Here is a 16869-nt window from a genome sequence, read left to right on the forward strand (position 1 = left end):
CAACGTGGATGGAACTCGAGGGTGTTATGCTAAGTGAAATAAGTCAGTCAGAGAAAAACAGATATCATATGTTTCCACTCATATGTGGATCTTGAGAAACTTAACAGAGGACTATGGGGGAAAGGAAAGGGAAAAATAGTTACAGAGAGGGAGGGAGGCAAACCATAAGAGACTCTTAAATACTGAGAACAAACTGAAGGTGGATGGGGGGATGGGGAAGAGGGGAAAGTGGGTGATAGGCATGCAGAAGGGCACTTGTTGGGATGAGCACTGGGTGTTGTATGGAAGTCAATTTGACAATAAATTATATTTTAAAAAGATTCAACACAATTTTTTAAGAATGCAACAATGAAAGTTATTAACAAGTGGTGCTTTTCAATGGGAGGGCTGATTCCAATCTTTCATCGTGTTATCTCCGGCTCCATGATCAATACCTTGAACTGTAGTCTAATCCTTCAGCGAGCTGGTTTTCTTTTTCCTTTCTTTCCCTTTTTTAAAATAAAGTGATTTTCTTAAGGAAGGCTCCACACCCAGTTCAGAGCCCAAAACCACAGGGCTTGAACTCAAGACCCTGAGATTAAGATCTGAGTTGAGATCAAGAGTGGATGCCACTGAGCTACTGAAGCCCCCAGTTTCCTTTCTTATTCTTTTAAAAAAATTTTTAATGTTTATTTATTTTTTAGAGAGAGAGAGAGACAGAGCACAAGAGCAGGGCAGAGAGAGGGAGACACAGAATCTGAAGCAGGCTCCACTCTGTCAGCACACAGCCTGACGTGGGGCTCGAACCCACGTGTCTTAACCACCTGAGCCACCCCTGCGCTCCTCCTTCCTTAACCTTTATTTCTATTTGACTAGAAAATATAAGTCACAATTACAGATCTTTGGCCGGTGGCAGCAAGAGCCTCAGATTCTGACAGTTGGTTCTAGATATTTGGATCAAACATAGACCCCAAAGTCATGTAATGACTTCTCTTTAAATTCCACTCACTTTGCTTTGTAAAAGCAGAGTTAATGAGCCGGTCACAACTAAACACCAGAAATCTGGATGCCTATTTCACTTCTAGGGCACAAATGGCTCTCATAGTGAATTTTTATAGTTTTGGAAGCATTTGGATTTTATCTTATGTTCTTTTTGTTTTTTATAGCTTTATCGAGATATAATAATTTATATACCATGAAATTCACTCTTTGTAAGTATACAGTTCACTGGGTTTTAGTGAAGCTACAAAGTTGTACAATCATCACATTTGAATTTTAGAACACCCCCTTCCCCAGTTCCCATAAGCCCATTTGAGGACAATCCCCTTTCTCACATCCAGCCATAAGCAACCACTGATTTACTTTCTATCTCTCTAAATTTGCCTTTCTGGACACTTTATAGAAATGGAATCATACTGTCTGTAGGTTTTTGCATAGGCTTTTCCCACTTAGCATAACGTTTCCAAGATTCATCCATGTGGCATGCGCATCATACTTCTTTACTGCTGAATAGAATGCATTGTGTGGATATACTACATTCTGTTTATCAATTCACTATTGATGGACATTTGGATTGTTTCCCAAAGTTTTTTTTATTTATTTTTTTAATTTTTTTTGATGTTTGCTTAAATTGCTTTTATTACTATTTTATGAAAACATATTTTATACAGTTTTTTTTATTTTTTAAGATTTTACTTAAGGAATCTCTGAATCTCTGTACCTGATGTGGGGCTCAAACCCACAACCCCGAGATCAAGAGACACATGCTCTTCCCACTGAGCCAAATAATACTTTTATAATGCAGCCAAACGTAACTGCATACAAGTTTTTGTTACACAAGAGATGAAATACATTGGGCAATTAGGGAGATGGCTTTAGTCAGGCTATTGCCAAAGGGAGAACATTCATTAGTGAGAAACATCTCCAAGAAAAGGAAGAGGGTCTGGGATTTCATAGAGGCAGATAAACAAGGGAGTCATCTCCAGGTCTTGTGAGAGTCTTTGGGAGGGATGGATGGAACTAAGCAGAGGCAGGGAGCAGGGAATAAGCTTCTCTCAGAACACAAAAGGATAGAGGGATCTCTCAAAGTTACTGCTTTCCCGGAGCGCAGGACTCACATAAAGCTCAAGATATCTGTGAGGATGTATGAATTCACTTTTCCTGGGTAGATTCCTGGGAAGCAGAACTTCTAAGTTATTGTTAACATTTTTAGAAATTGCTTTCCAGAATAGCTGCACCATTTTAAATCCCCAGTAATAATGTAAGAGGGTTCCCAGGGCGCCTGGGTGGCCCAGGTGGTTGAGTGTCCGACTTCGGTAGGTCGTGATCTCAGGTCATGAGTTCGAGCCCTGCGTCAGGCTCTGTGCTGACAGCTCAGAGCCTGGAGCCTGCTTTGGATTCCGGGTCTCCTTCTCTCTCTCAAAAATAAGTAAACATGAAAAAAAATTTAAAAATACAGACGGTTCTAGTTCCTCTACATCCTCACTAGTGCTTGGTAATTTCTTTTATCGATGATGGTTAGTGGGTATGAAGCAGTATCTCACAGTGGTTTTGATTTGTATTTCCCTAATGATTAATGGTATTGAGCACCTCTACATAGAATTATTAGCCGTGTACATATTGGTGAAACATCTCATCAAATTGCCTATTTTTAAATTGGGTTTTGATTGAGTCTTTGCACTATTAACTTGTGAGAGTTTTAGTATATTCTGTATATAAAACCTTTACCAGATATATGATTTGCAGCTATTTTCACCCAGTCTTGTATATTTTATTTCTCTATTTTGTTCACAGTATATTGTGAAGGGCAAAAGAATTTAATTTTAATGAAGTTCAGTTTATCCATTTTTTTCTTTGACTATAGTGCTTTTGATATCTAAGAACTCTGTCTAACTCAAGGCTACAAAGCCTTTCTATTTTCTTCAAGAAATTCTATACTTGGGACTCTTAAATTTAAGTCTGTGACTAATTTCGAGTTAATTTTTGTGTGCGGTAAGTTTGCTGGCTTGTTAGGATTTGCATCGTTCTCTACAAAGACCACTTTTTCCTTACTAAACTGTCTTAGAATCTCTGTTTAAACTCGGTTGAACATAAATGTAAGGGTTTATCTCTGTGTTCTCAACCCTACATCTTTCCTGTACATGTCTGTCCTTATTCCGTGAGTCTGACCAGCACAGCACCCGATACAGCACTATCGCCATGACTGTAGCTTTAACAGCAAGTTTTGAAATTGAGCAAAATGCAACCTCCAATGTTGTTACTCTTTTTCAAAACTGTTTTGGCTCTGCAAAGTTAGTTGCATTTCCATGTAACTGTTGTGAGTGGCTCATCCATTTCTACAAAAGAAAAAAAATAGCCCCCTGGGATTTTGGTAAGAATTGTGTTGAACTGGGGGAACCTGGGTGGCTCAGTCAGTTAAATGTCCGACTTCGGCTCAGGTCATGATCTCATAGTCTGTGGGTTTGAGTCCCGCGTTGGGCTCTGTGCTGACAGCTCAGAGCCTGAAGCCTGCTTCAAATCCTGTTATCTCCCACTCCTTCTGCCTCTCTCCCTTTTCCTCTCTGTCTCTGTCTCTCAAATAAAAAAATAAAGACATAAAAAAAAAAGAATTGTGTTGAATTAAATCAATTTTGGGGAAATTGTCATCTTAACATGAACATATAATGTCTATTTATTCATATCGTCTTTAACTTCTTTCAGCAATATTTTGTTGTTTTCAGTGTATATATCTGGCATGCCCTTTAACACATTTATTTCTAAATATTTTGTTCCTTTTGATTTTATTACAAATTGAATTGTTTTCATTTCATCTGTATTTTTTTAAGTTTATTTATCTATTTTGAGAGAAATAGAGTGCAAGTGGAGTATGAGCAGAAAGATTGAGGAGCAGGAGAATCCCAAGCAGGCTCTGCATTGATAGTGCAGATGTGGGGCTCAAACTCACAAACTCTGAGATCATGACCTGAGCCAATATCAAGAGTCAGATGCCTTCACTGACTGAGCCACTCAGGCGCCCTTTAATTTCATCTTTAGATACTCTGTTGCCAGAATATGGAAACATAATTAACTTTGTATAGTATTGCTCTTGTGTCCTATGAAATTACTAAAGTAATTTATTAGTTCTTGACTTTTCTTTGTGGGTTACTTAGGGTTTTCTACATAAAGGATTATGTTATCTGTAGATAAAAAGTTTATTCCTTCCTTTCTAATATGAATGGCTCCCTTCCTTCCTTCCTTCCTTCCTTCCTAATTGTCCTGGTGAGGACCTCCAGTGTAATACTGAATAGAGGTGAAGAAGAGTAGATAGTCAGGCCTTGTGCACGATTTGAGGAAGAAAGCATTTAGTCCTACACCAATAAGTCTGATGTTAGCTCTAGGTCACTCCTAGGTGCCCTTTTCCAGATTGAGAAGTGCCCTTCTATCTGGTTTGTTGGAGGTTTCTATCATTACTTGGTACTGGATTTTTCTGCCTCTACGGAGATCATCATGCAGTTTTTTACTTTGACTAATTAATACAGTATATTAAATAAACTGATGTTGGATTAATTCACGGTTTCATTCTTGGAAATACGACATATACTGGCAATACACTTGGTTAGGGAGTATAATTTTTTTAAATTGATGATTTGATTTGATAGTGTTTTATGAAAGATTTTGGTATCGTGTTCATGAAGAATATTGATCTGTAATTTTATTTTCTTTTTTTTAATGTAATCTGCATTTTTTTGCCTTTATTTTTTTTCTAATAGTTTATTGTCAAATTAGTTTCCACATAACATTCAGTGCTCATCCCCACAAGAGTCCTCCTCCATGCCCATCCCTCCTCCCCCCAACATCCATCAGTCCTCAGTTTTTGTCAACATTCAAGAGTCTCTCATGGTTTGCCTTTCTCCCTTTCCCCCACCATGTCCCCCCTTCTTCTCCCCCATGGTCCTCCGTTAAGTTCCTCCTAATCCTCCTATACGTGCAAACATATGGTATTTGTCCTTCTCTGCCTGACTTATTTCGCTCAACATAACACCCTCAAGGTCCATCCATGTTGCTACACATGGCCAGATTTCATTGTTTCTCATTGCCATGTAGTATTCCATGGTATAGATAAACCACATCTTCTTGATCCATTCATCTGTTGATGGACACTTAGGCTCTTTACATGTTTTAGCTATTGTTGAGAGTGCTGCTATGAACATTGGGGTACATGTGCTTCTTCTATGCATCAGTGTAATTTTATTTTCCTGTGATGTCTTTGTCAGGCAAGGATACCCTCAGATGTGAGTGTCCTTTGTTAATGTGACCTAACCTACTCTAGCCTGACTGACACAGTCACAGAAAAGGATGGTACTTCTCTTTATTTATAGCTGTCAGCAGCGGGTGTGATGCCAGGCTCAAATCCATGTACCATGAGGTCATAACTTGAGCTGAAGTTGGGCACTTAACCAACTGCGCCACCCAGGCACCACCCCCAAAAAATTTTTTAAAAGGGTCTTTTAAATTTTAGGGTGCCTGGGTGGCTCAGTCAGTTGAATTCTTGGTTTCAGTTTGGGTAGTGATCTCACAGTTATGAGATTGAATCTTGTGTTGGACTCTGCCGCCCTGAACATGAAGCCTGCTTGGGATTCTCTCTCTTCCTCTCTCTGTCCCTTCTCTACTCATGAGCATGCACGTGCTCTCTCTCAAAATAAATAAATATTGTTTTTAAAAAAATTTTTTTAAAGTTTTATTTATTTAAGTCATCTCTACACCCAACATGGGACTTGAATTCATGACCCCAAGGCCATGAGTCACATGCTCTTCCAATTGAGCCACACAGGTGCCCCCAAAGACCTTAATATTCTTTAAGAAATTCCGTCTCAGTTTAATATGGCTTCAGGTCTGTTAATTTCAACCTAGAACCCAGATGGATGTGATTTCAGGGATGGCGGGCATAGGGGCAGTCAGAGGAATTCCCGGATATGGCTCTAGCAGAGCCCTGAGTGAATATTACACCTGCTGCATAGGTATCCTGCTGCCCATGCCACTGGTCATGGGAGAAAGACACCTTCTACCAGTTCATATCTGCGTTCCATTTTGCCTAGTGAAGAAAGACGGTTCCTGGGAACTGACCAGCCATACGAATGCTCCCTTCATCTCAGAATACGGGGCCCACAGCTGCGTGTTGCAGATGGTGAACTGCTTCCACTATTTTTAGCAGAGACCTCTCTTAAGTTGGGAAAATAGACACAAAACCAAAATTCCCCATGGAGCCTGCTTCACTTCTTCAGTAACACCCTTTGGTTCTGGGCCAGAGATGGCTGCATGAGTATCCGCACAGATTTGTATCAGCCCCTCAGAAAGGCCATTGTTGTGCTCAGAGAGAACACGACTTTGGAGCATTGGGAGTCCAGCTTCATAGAGGAGAGCCACAGCCAGCTGAGGAGTCATTTATTGATAAAAAGGGATATGTGAAATAATTGTGTCTGAAATGATAGCATGTGGATTGGAAGATACAGACCAAACAGTGCCGACTCAAGTGAGGGCACAGGTGGGGAGAGGATGGGATTGTCTGCAAGGTTGTGTATTTGTTAATGGAAAGACGAAGCAGTGACCCAAGCTGAGGGAACAGTGTTCCAAAGGTCCTGAGTCAAATCATTGGAATGTGACTGACGCACTGAGCTCCAGAAGGAAAGAGTCTGTGAAGGGCCAGTAGGAGCCTGGGAAGCTGGAAGACAAGGAGGGCTTTTCCCCACAGAGCCTCTACAGGGAGTGGGGCCAGGCTCCAGCTTGGCCTCAGCCTTCTTGCTTCTACGACTGTGAGACAACACAGTTCTGTTGTTATAAGCCATCCACTATATGGTCATCTGTTACGGCGGCCTTGGAAAATGAATACAAGGAATGCCTATTATTCTCTTTTTAGAGATCACTCACAGGGGCGCCTGGGTGGCTCAGTTGGTTAAGTGTTTGACTTGGGCTCAGGTCATCATCTCGAGGTCTGCGAGTTCAAGTCCTGCATCAAACTCTGTGCTGACATCTCAGAGCCTGGAGCCTGCTTCAGATTCTGGGTCTTCCCTTCAATCTGCTCCTCCCCAGCTTGCATTCTGTCTCTCTCTCAAAAATAAATAAACATTAAAAATAATAATAAAGATCACTCACATAATTATCAAGTGGAGGCTCTGGCTTTCATAACTACTAGAGTCACTGTGGAATTCCATGTTTATTTTCTACTTGTAAAAAAATGACACTGATTGTGTGCAAAATGAGGTAAATAGTTTCTATTTTGTTTGTTTATGTCTTTGTTTGGTGAACTTATTTATCAATATCAAAGCAAAAATAAACATTAGCTTGACCTAATTAAAAAAAAAACAACTAGAAGCAAACAAGACAAATTCTGGCAGTTATTATTTAGTTTGTCCCTTTTTGTTTTTTTTTTAAAGTAAAAATTCAGCTTATTCATCTGTTTATGACACAGTACACAAGAAGCAAAGTGTTTCACATCATAGACTTTACTTCCAACTCCTTGGAATGTTCGTTTCTTTGGCTAAAGAGATTAGACATGAGAGGCGGGCAACGCTTAGGCAACTGAGATAAAGATGGGGAGGGGCAATGCTAACGTCATCCTCGCAGGGATGGCCATAAGGGGACTGTTAGTCACAAGCTATTTTCTAGAACTGTTAGCTGGAAACAAAGGAACACTGCTCTGGATGCTCATGCTGTCGTGGGCTCAGTCACCCCACCACACAGGTACAGCAGCCCTTTCCAGCAGTCGCCTTTCGTGCCTTGCTGGCTGCAGTAGTACAGGGACTTGCTGTACTTCCTCTTAAATTCAGATCTAATTTTCAACATGTCCACTTCACCGTGAGAGACCATGATTCTAATCAGGACTTTATTGTGAGTCTCCGTGCCCTTCATGGAGTCATACAGTCAGTCAGCAAAATACAGGGGCTTGTTCTAGATGCCTTGGGCCAGGTTCAGGAAAGCATTTCCCAGGTCTCCTTGGACCTCCTTCTTGATGCTCTCCAGCATGTCATAAGGACTGTAGCTTTTGTACCCCTCAAACACTTTCTGGAGGTGACACATGCTCTGCTCGGTCACGATGCCGATCCACTTGGGCATATCAGTTCCTTCCCACTTCACTCCGGCATCATAGAGATCCTGGACATCTTGGTCGATCAATTCATAATCAATGACAGAGCCATCCTCTGCTCTTCTACTCTTTGCAAGGGCAGCCATCAGCTTGCAGAAGTCACCAGATGTGTCAGAAATGATGTCCTTCTCCAGATTGGTCTTGTACATTTCCTTGTAGACTCTTAATTTCCTGAAGCTCTTGGTTGGTCCTTGAGCAGATGATCTCAATGAGAGAGTTCTCATCAGTCCCTAGTCCCTTCATGTAGGCTTTCAGCTCAGAAGCATCATACTGAGCAGATGTTTTCAAGAGGCCCAAAATCATGGTCTCCAGGTGGCAGGACAAGGCTGACTTCAGTGCTGATGCAAGTTCCTTTTCGGTCCTGCTCTGGTAGGTGAAAGCAGTATCCTGTCTCTGTTCATTGGTGCAGTTGGTCAAAATGCTGACAACGGTAACCTCATCTACACCTTTGGTCTTGATGGCCATTTCAATGTTCAGAGCATCACGCTCAGCATCAAAATTGGTATATGCTTCGACTGACCCATATGCTCTTGGGGGTGCAGAATGATCACCCTCCAAGCTGAGCTTACAGAGAATTTCATGAACAGTAGACATTTTGAAAGAGCTGGGCCTCGTGCCGAGAGCAGCGAGTGTCCCCAGTTGTGCAGCCTGTTGTTGTTGTTGTTTTTTTTTTAAATTGGCTTAAGACGCCCAGTGTAAAGCCCAACATGGGGTTTGAACCCATGATCCTGAGATCAAGATCTGAACTGAGATCAAGAGTCAAACACTTAAACAAAGGAGCCACCCACATGTCCCCGGTAGTTATTAATTCTGTTTTTTTTTTTTAATGTTTATTTACTTTTGAGAGAGAGAGGGACAGAGTATGAGCAAGCAAGAGGCAGAGAGAGTCTGGAGACACAGAATCTGAAGCAGGCTCCACGCTCTGAGTTGTTAGCACAGAGCCCAACAGGGCTCGAGCCCACAAAACACAATATCATGACCTGAGCCGAGGTTGGACGCCTTATCAACTGAGCTACCCACACACCCTGGCAGTAGTTACTAATTCTTGATGTTGGAAATGGGAGTATTTCCTAAACTTGTCTATATATTTTTCAATATGTTTAGCTCATAAGAATTAAATTAATAAAAAAGTGAATGTATTCAGATTTTAAGAGGCAGTTCTATGAGAAATGGAGATCCTTCTTCAGATTTCACAGTTTAGATTTTCTCACAGCAACAGAAGACTTGAGCTTCTTCCTTCTTGTTCTTTCCTTGATGGAGCATTGGAGAGAATGGAATAACTTGCCCAATCCATTAGCCATCTTGGTCTTTGGTCTTCTGGAAATAACTAGCCACTGGGTTCTGGAAGTGGACTCAGCTTGGGAATAAGAAAAATATTGAGGATGTCTCTTGCTGTTCATGATGGATTTGCCACTTCATGGAGTCCTCTCTTTAGGTGGTATCTTTCAACCTATCTTTCAGCCCAAACTCTACTTGTGCTCAGGGATGAGGACATATATGCACATTCTCTTTTACACACTCATATATAAATATGGGAGCTCTTGATGTCAAATATATTTCTTTTTATATTTTTTAATGTTTTATTTATTTTTGAAAGAGAGAGAGACAGCATGAGTGGAGGAGGGTCAGAGAAAAAGGGAGACACAGAATCTAAAGACAGGCTCCAGGCTCTGTGCTGACGTGGAGCCCGAACCCATGAACTGTGAGATCATCACCTGAGCCGAAGTCGGACCCTCAACCAACTGAGCCACCCAGGCGCCCCTCAAATGCATTTCTAACTGTACGTTATAATCAAAAAGAGACTTTTCTTGCGAGTCACTATACCAAGCAATTGAAACACAACATGGCCAAATCGGAAATCTTTATTTCATTGACTTTTTTTCTTGAACTCCAAAAAAATTTCCTCCCCCATTTTCTCCATCTCAGTCAATGGTACCATCATTCAACTCAGTTGCTTAAACCAAAGTCCAGAAGTCATCTTGGCCCTCTTTCCCTACCCTCTATATCCCAGCCATCAATTCGGAATAGATAATAGCTAACACATGCATCACAAGGATTGGTCTGTAAGATTTGTGTTTTCAGCACATGTATACACATGCACACACATGATATGGATACTGAATTGCAATATAAAATGTTTTTATCACCTTTTCTCTGAAGGAGGAGAATGCTACAAAGAGTTTTTATATTTTCTCTCCTTTAAGGAGCTTGGAAACCTCTGAAGCTCACAGATTCTTTCTCTCCTTTTTTGTATTTTTAAATGTTCAGTACCCTCTTCATTCTCTTAACTTTTCCTTTTCTGCTGCTAGGAATCTGCTACTGTTATGATAAATAATTAATGGAAAGTAGCAGAAAAGAGAGAATGTGGAAGATATGGTTTATTTTTGGTGTGTTGTTTCCCTAGATGTCTAGTTGGTGTGAGGACCAATGAGACCCCTGTTCTTTTTTCTGGATTTCCACAGCACTCCATCTATGGCACGTAACACTTTTGGCCATGTGTTTCAGTTATTGAAACACATGTTTTATCCTCTCTAATTATCTGTACTCTGGTTGAAGAAGTTTCCTTCTATATTTTACCTCTGTGTTCCTACCCCCACCCATCCCACCACCAAAAAACCTAGCACAGTCCCTTAGAAAAAAGTCTTTTGAGTGACTGCCCAATTATAACTTCCTTCCTTCCTTCCTCTTTCCTTTCTTCCTTTCTTCCCCTTCTTCCTTTCTCCTTCCTTCTTTCCTCCCCTTCTTCCTTTCCTCCATTCTTCCTCCCTTTATTCCTCAGAGAGCAGGAAAATTGTGTTTTAGTAACTCTGGTTTCAGCTGGAGTTGGGCACCAAAGGGGTGAGACCTTTGGTACAGAGAATACCAGTCATGGGACCTGCCTTTGGATGGTCCAGTAAACTGGCCTGAGGAGAATAGAAGGGTACAGGCGGCATGAGCAAGCTGAAGAAAGGCAATGCTCCTCGGGTGCCGAGTTTGTCAAGCGTCCTTGCCAATGTTCCAAAAGAAATCCCTTTATCTCATTCCTATGGGGAAATTTCTCTTCCAGTGAGTTTTGAATGGCTAGAACCTCTAAGGTTATTTCCAACACTCGCTTGCAAATATGAACAATGGAATGTAATGCAGGGCCTGGAATCGTGAATCACTGTTATGTGTCTGCAAAGGTCCTTTGCATAACTTACTGCTCATAGGGAGTAGTTTCCTCTTGGAAAGTTCAACTTGACTGCCAAGGAACCTAAGACTCGTGGGAAGAGAGCCAATAAAAAATAAGGTAAAAAGGCACCACCTCACTTTCAGTAATGTTCTTTCCCCAAGGGGAAAACATCAGAAGTAGAAGCCAAAGAAACCATACAGAGACATACCGTTTTTATTTGCCAGACGTAGGGCGTAGGGCAGTGATTACAGTGTCTTTATGTCTCACATAGCTCCGGGTGCAACCACCAGCAATCAACAAATAATTTTTAATAATACTAATAATGCTATATCCGAGGGCAATAAATACTGTAATACTGCCCATTAAAAGTAGCCTGTAAACCATTTCTTGAAATTGCTTTCCAGCCAGTTTCAAACATGACTCTATTAAACCATTAAATAAAACAGAAGGGACGATGCCACGAAATGAGAATGAGGATTATGTCACAGAAGGTTAGAGGCTAAATGTATCATACCTAAATTTTCTTAAAGAAGCAAGTGATAAAAATTTACTAAGCACAACCCTTAGTTATATAAATTTTTCTCAGGTTGGAATCACATTTTGTCCAATAGCAATTTTGTTTTCAATGTCAATTCCTTATCTCAAGAGAGTGATAAGAAAATATGAAATATTTTAACAGGGAAATAGAAAAATGGAAAACCATTGAGAATTGAAGTGAACTTCACCTACCAAAAAAAAAAAAAAAGACAAAAAAGAAGTAAAATACTTCACAAGTTTATAATTTCAGGGAATGTGAATGGGTTTGTCCTATCTGAATATATCTTCAGCTTATCGATGAAGACAAGATTGTTGGTATTTAGCACATTTTTCTTTTTTTTATAAAAAATTTTTAAGTTTATTTATTTATTTTGAGAGAAAGAGAGAGAGGGAGAGAGAGCATGAGTGGGGTAGGGACAGAGAGAAAGGGAAAGAGAATTCCAAGAAAACTCCAAGTGAAGAGCCCAATGTGGGGCTCGAACCCATGAACTGTGAGATCATGACCTGAGCTGAAATCAAGGGCTGGCACTCTAGAACTTTTAAATTTTCATGTAGTGGATATAACTTTTTTTTTTTTAATTTGAAAGAGAGAGAGTGAGTGGGGGGTAGGAGGCAGAGGGAAAGAGAGAGAGAGAGAATCCTAAAGCAGGTGCCACACTCAACAGAGAGCCCAGTGCTGGGCTCCATCCCACGATGCTGGAATCATGACCTGAGCCAAAATCAAGAGTTGGACGCTCAACCCACTGAGCCACCAGGTGCCCCAGATATAATTATTTTAAGATGTAGTTTGGGCCAGGGGTGAGAGTCGATTGAGAGTCTGACTCCTAATCTCGGCTTGGGTCATGATCCCACAGTTCATGAGTTCAAGCCCCGTGTTGGGCTCTGAGCTGGCAGCACGGAGCCTGCTTGGGGGTCGCTTTCCTTCTCTCTCTGTCCCTCCCCTGCTCACACACACACACACACACACACACACACACACTCTCTCTCTCTCTCTTAAAATAAGTAATAAACTTTAAAGAAAGTTTGTAGAAGCCTAATTCTTGCTAAAATATTTTTAAGTTGTCTTCAAATATTTAATCTGAAAGCCTTTGAATAGATTGAAAGAAATCCCCTAATTCTGACGTTAGTAACTTTTTTTCAAGTAGGCTCTTCACCGAATGTGGGGCTTGAATCCACGACCTCAAGATCATGAGTTGCACACTCTACTGACTGAGCCAGCCAGGAGCCCCTGATGTTAGTGATTTTTAAAGGAATATTTAGAGACGGGCTCAAGGTGAACAAATTGATATAGGAATTGCATTTCCCCATTAATAAAAGCAAAAAAATGAGAAAAAAAAAAAAGCAAAGTGAAAAATAGGAAATACAAATGCAGCAGAAAAATGAGTCTGAAATCTTAGAATATTTCAGAATCTAGTGCAGGTATAAGGGCAAGAGGCATCATTTTAAGAATAACTCCTTTAAAATTTTAAGGCAATCCCATTGTTGTGTGAAAGAAGTTCTTTCCTACAAGATTTTCTTCCCTTGCACCTCCCCCCACACAAAGCAAAGCAGGAAAAAGAGAATAATTAAATTTTAGTTTCTTTAAGTTGAAATGCCATGTAAACAGGACAATTACTTTGGTGACTATGAAAAGAAACAAGAACACAAGATTTACTGTAACTCCAAGTTTTGATTCTATTGAACAGTGACTCAAGTTGGGTTAAAATTGAGAATTCCCATTTCTTCCATGTCTCTGGAGCAGAGAATTACATGTTAGCCTTCCACTTGATACATAATGTTTCAGATTCTCATTCCTAGAACAGGAAAACCAATAGGAAACATTGCTTCTGGAACATTCCCAAATGGAGTCTCCATGAACACAGAATTTTATAAAATAAGATTTGTTATTGCTGGAAGTCCATCAAAAGAAAATTCATGTCTTCACTCAAGAATAGCCTGTGTAACTTCTAGTAATAGCATAAAAAAGTCACCTGAATTATTAATGCCTGTGGCCAATAGTCATATTTAGGGGCTTATCAACCTACAATTTATGGATTTCTTAAAATATGTACTTAGATTTTACACATTGTGTGTTACTGAATGTTTCCCCTATTATTTCCAATACCCTAAAACAATCTGAAATGTATATGAAAGCTCAGCGGGGTTTTTCATTTGTTTGTTTGTAGATTTTTGTTATTTATTTATTTTTCATACAATCATTTTGGCCCAAATTGTCAAAATTTGAAGATCCTTTTTTTTAGTGATTTTTTTCTTTCATAGTTTATTGTCAAGTTGGTTTCCATATAACACCCAGTGCTCATCCCCATAAGTGCCCTCCTCCATGCCCATCATCCCCCTTCCCCTCTCCGCCACCCCCATTAGCCAAAATTTGAAGATCTTAAAAGCTGTTTCAAGTAAAAGAAGGCTTTCAAATATCCATATTAATCTCTTAAAATTAATTTCATCTTAACAGGAAGTTTCATTTCTTAGTACCTAAAATTAATTAACTTGAACTCACATGATGCCATAGAATTTAAAATCTGGCAAACCAACGACACCCATCTAAGGTTAAGAATTTAATTATAAAGTATCTGGCACCTAAAAGGCACTTGATGAATGCTTGTTGAAGGAGTGAATAAGGTGGGGGAGCACCTCCTTGCTAATAAAAGGGTGATCTAATTCTGAATTGCAGCCAAAGAGTACGGTATTAGAAAATACCTAAGAATATTCAGAATCTCACTTCATTGTCAGCTATAAATGACATCAATGTCTATAGCGAGTGTAAGAGACAAGATTCTATTAAAACTGTTCATACCATTTATGATCAGTTTCAGCGGACATTTTGCCTTGAGTGAGAAGATTAGCTGCCTTCAACACAGTAAGGCAAGAAGCTACGGTTACTGGATTTTCTTACTGTCTTTTTAAGAAAAAAATTTTTTAATGTTTTATTTATTTCTGAGAGAGAGAGAGACAGCGTAAGCAGGGGAGGGTCAGAGAGAAAGGGAGACACAGAATCCAAAGTAGGCTCCAGGCTCTGAGCTAGCCGTCAGCAGCCTAGCACAGGGCTAGAACCCACAAGTGGTGAGATCATGGCCTGAGACGAAGTCGGACGCTTAACCGACTGAGCCACCCAGGCGCCCCAGATTTTCTTACTGTCTTTACTGTGAAGAAAGAACTTAAGAATTCCTATCAAACATAAACGTCTTCCTCTCCAAAAGTTCCAAGGCTTCCTCAGAGAAAAGTATCCAATAATTAAAGAGTCCAGTCGATTACAAACTCTGGAACGAAAGAAGAATCAGCACCAAGATTTCTCAAACTGCAGAGGATGATGACCATTATCGTGCTTTCTGAGAAAACAAATGACTTTCCTGCTCTGGGTCCACACTGTGGGAGAGTCTTACTTGTCTCCAACATGTGCCTGATACACTGCAGTCATTCAGTTAACCTCAGTCAAGGTACTACATTTGCCAATGGTAACAGTCAGTTTGTGAGTTACATTTATCCACACTGACACGGCATGACACATGCTATGAGAATCTGCCATCATCAAAATACATCAAAATAAAGATAGGCTATACAGCTATTTCAGAGTCTAAGAAAAAGAAGTCATTGTATACGTATATACTCACAGAGTGATAATGCTGGTAACAGGGAAGAATTTTATTTACTTATTTTTTTAAGTTTATTTATTTGACAGAGAGAATCCCAAGCAGGCTCTGCACTATCAGCACAGAGCCAGACATGGGGCTGGAACTCATGAACCATGAGATCATGACCTGAGCCAAAATCAAGCATTGGAGGCTTCATGACTGAACTACCCAGATGCCCTCCGGGAAGAATTTTAATACTTGACCATTGGGTTTTCTCATAACTGTTACTGAACTTGTTTTATGAAAGCTGAAGTGTCTACACTCAGACATTCTCTTCAGATATACAGCTAGTCACACCAGAGAGAGTTGGAGATGGGAAAGTGGGGATATAAAGGTATTTTCTAGAAAAAAATATGTTAAAACATAATCTCACTACTCTGAAGGAATCGGACTGTTATCTGAAAACAGGGGATCAGATACTGATGTGCTTTTTTAATAAAAATATTGAGAAAAATAATGTTTGGAAGAGGCTTTGAGAGAATATCCATCCAAAAGAGAGAGAGAAAGAGAGAGAGAGAGAGAGAGAGAGAATATCCATCCATATCTCCAAACTTTCTGGCAGGAAAGGTACTTATACTATCATCACAGATTTAAGAAGCAAAAAATTAGAGGCAACGTCATAGAGACAGAAAATAAAATAGAGGTTAAAATTTCATGTTATAAATTTTACCATTCTTAAGCATACAGTTGTGGCACCATCCATCCCCAGAACTTTCTTCCTCTTCCAAAACAGAAACTGTGCTCATTACACACTAACTCTCCATCCTCTTTGCCCCTGTTCCTGCCCCCTATGAGAGGGCTGGAACAGCCTAGTCACCTGCCCAGTGACCATCTCCAGACTTCAACAGATCTCTCCTCACTCACAGAGGTTTATATACCCTGGAGCAAGATTCTGCAGCTTTTAAAGAAAAGGAAACATTGCCCTGAGGACTCAGAGAAAATAAAAACACTGCTGGGACAATGTTTTTATATAAGAGCAAAAAATTGTCTGTAAAATATCTAATATTTATGGAGTGAGGTGTCAGAGATAAGAGAGTTGCACTGAAAGAGAGGTCCAAAGATTTGCAAATGGTCCTTGCTAATCTGGCAAGATGCCGGTCTCCACATGCGCAAGAGGGAGCCGCTAGAACCTAGGGAGAAACCAACGGAAAGGAGTAGGTGAATGTGTCTAAAACGTCAGAAGGACTACCATGTGGATGGCCCTCCAGAGCATTATGCTCTGTGACAGAAGTCAGGCATGAAAGGCCACATATTATGCGATTCTATTACATGAAATGTCCAGAAAAAGCAAATCTTTTGGCAGAGGAAGCAGACCAGTGATTGCCTGGAGGGGAGACTGAGGATTGAATATAAACAGGCTGGGAGGGCGGGCGGTCTTTTAATTAATGAATTTATTTATGTATGTATTTATTTATTTATTCATTTGTTTATTTTCTTTTTAGTTGCTTTATTTA

General features: G+C 40.1%; 1 pseudogene; it reads right to left on the reverse strand.

The window, feature by feature from the left end:
* Positions 1-7659: 7659 nt before the first annotated feature.
* Positions 7660-8722, reverse strand: LOC120243625 (annotated as a pseudogene).
* Between the last annotated feature and the right edge of the window lie 8147 nt (positions 8723-16869).

This window comes from Hyaena hyaena, unplaced genomic scaffold (genome assembly GCF_003009895.1).
Source record: "Hyaena hyaena isolate Hyena2069 unplaced genomic scaffold, ASM300989v1 scaffold_350, whole genome shotgun sequence".
Classification (NCBI taxonomy): Eukaryota; Metazoa; Chordata; class Mammalia; order Carnivora; family Hyaenidae; genus Hyaena; species Hyaena hyaena.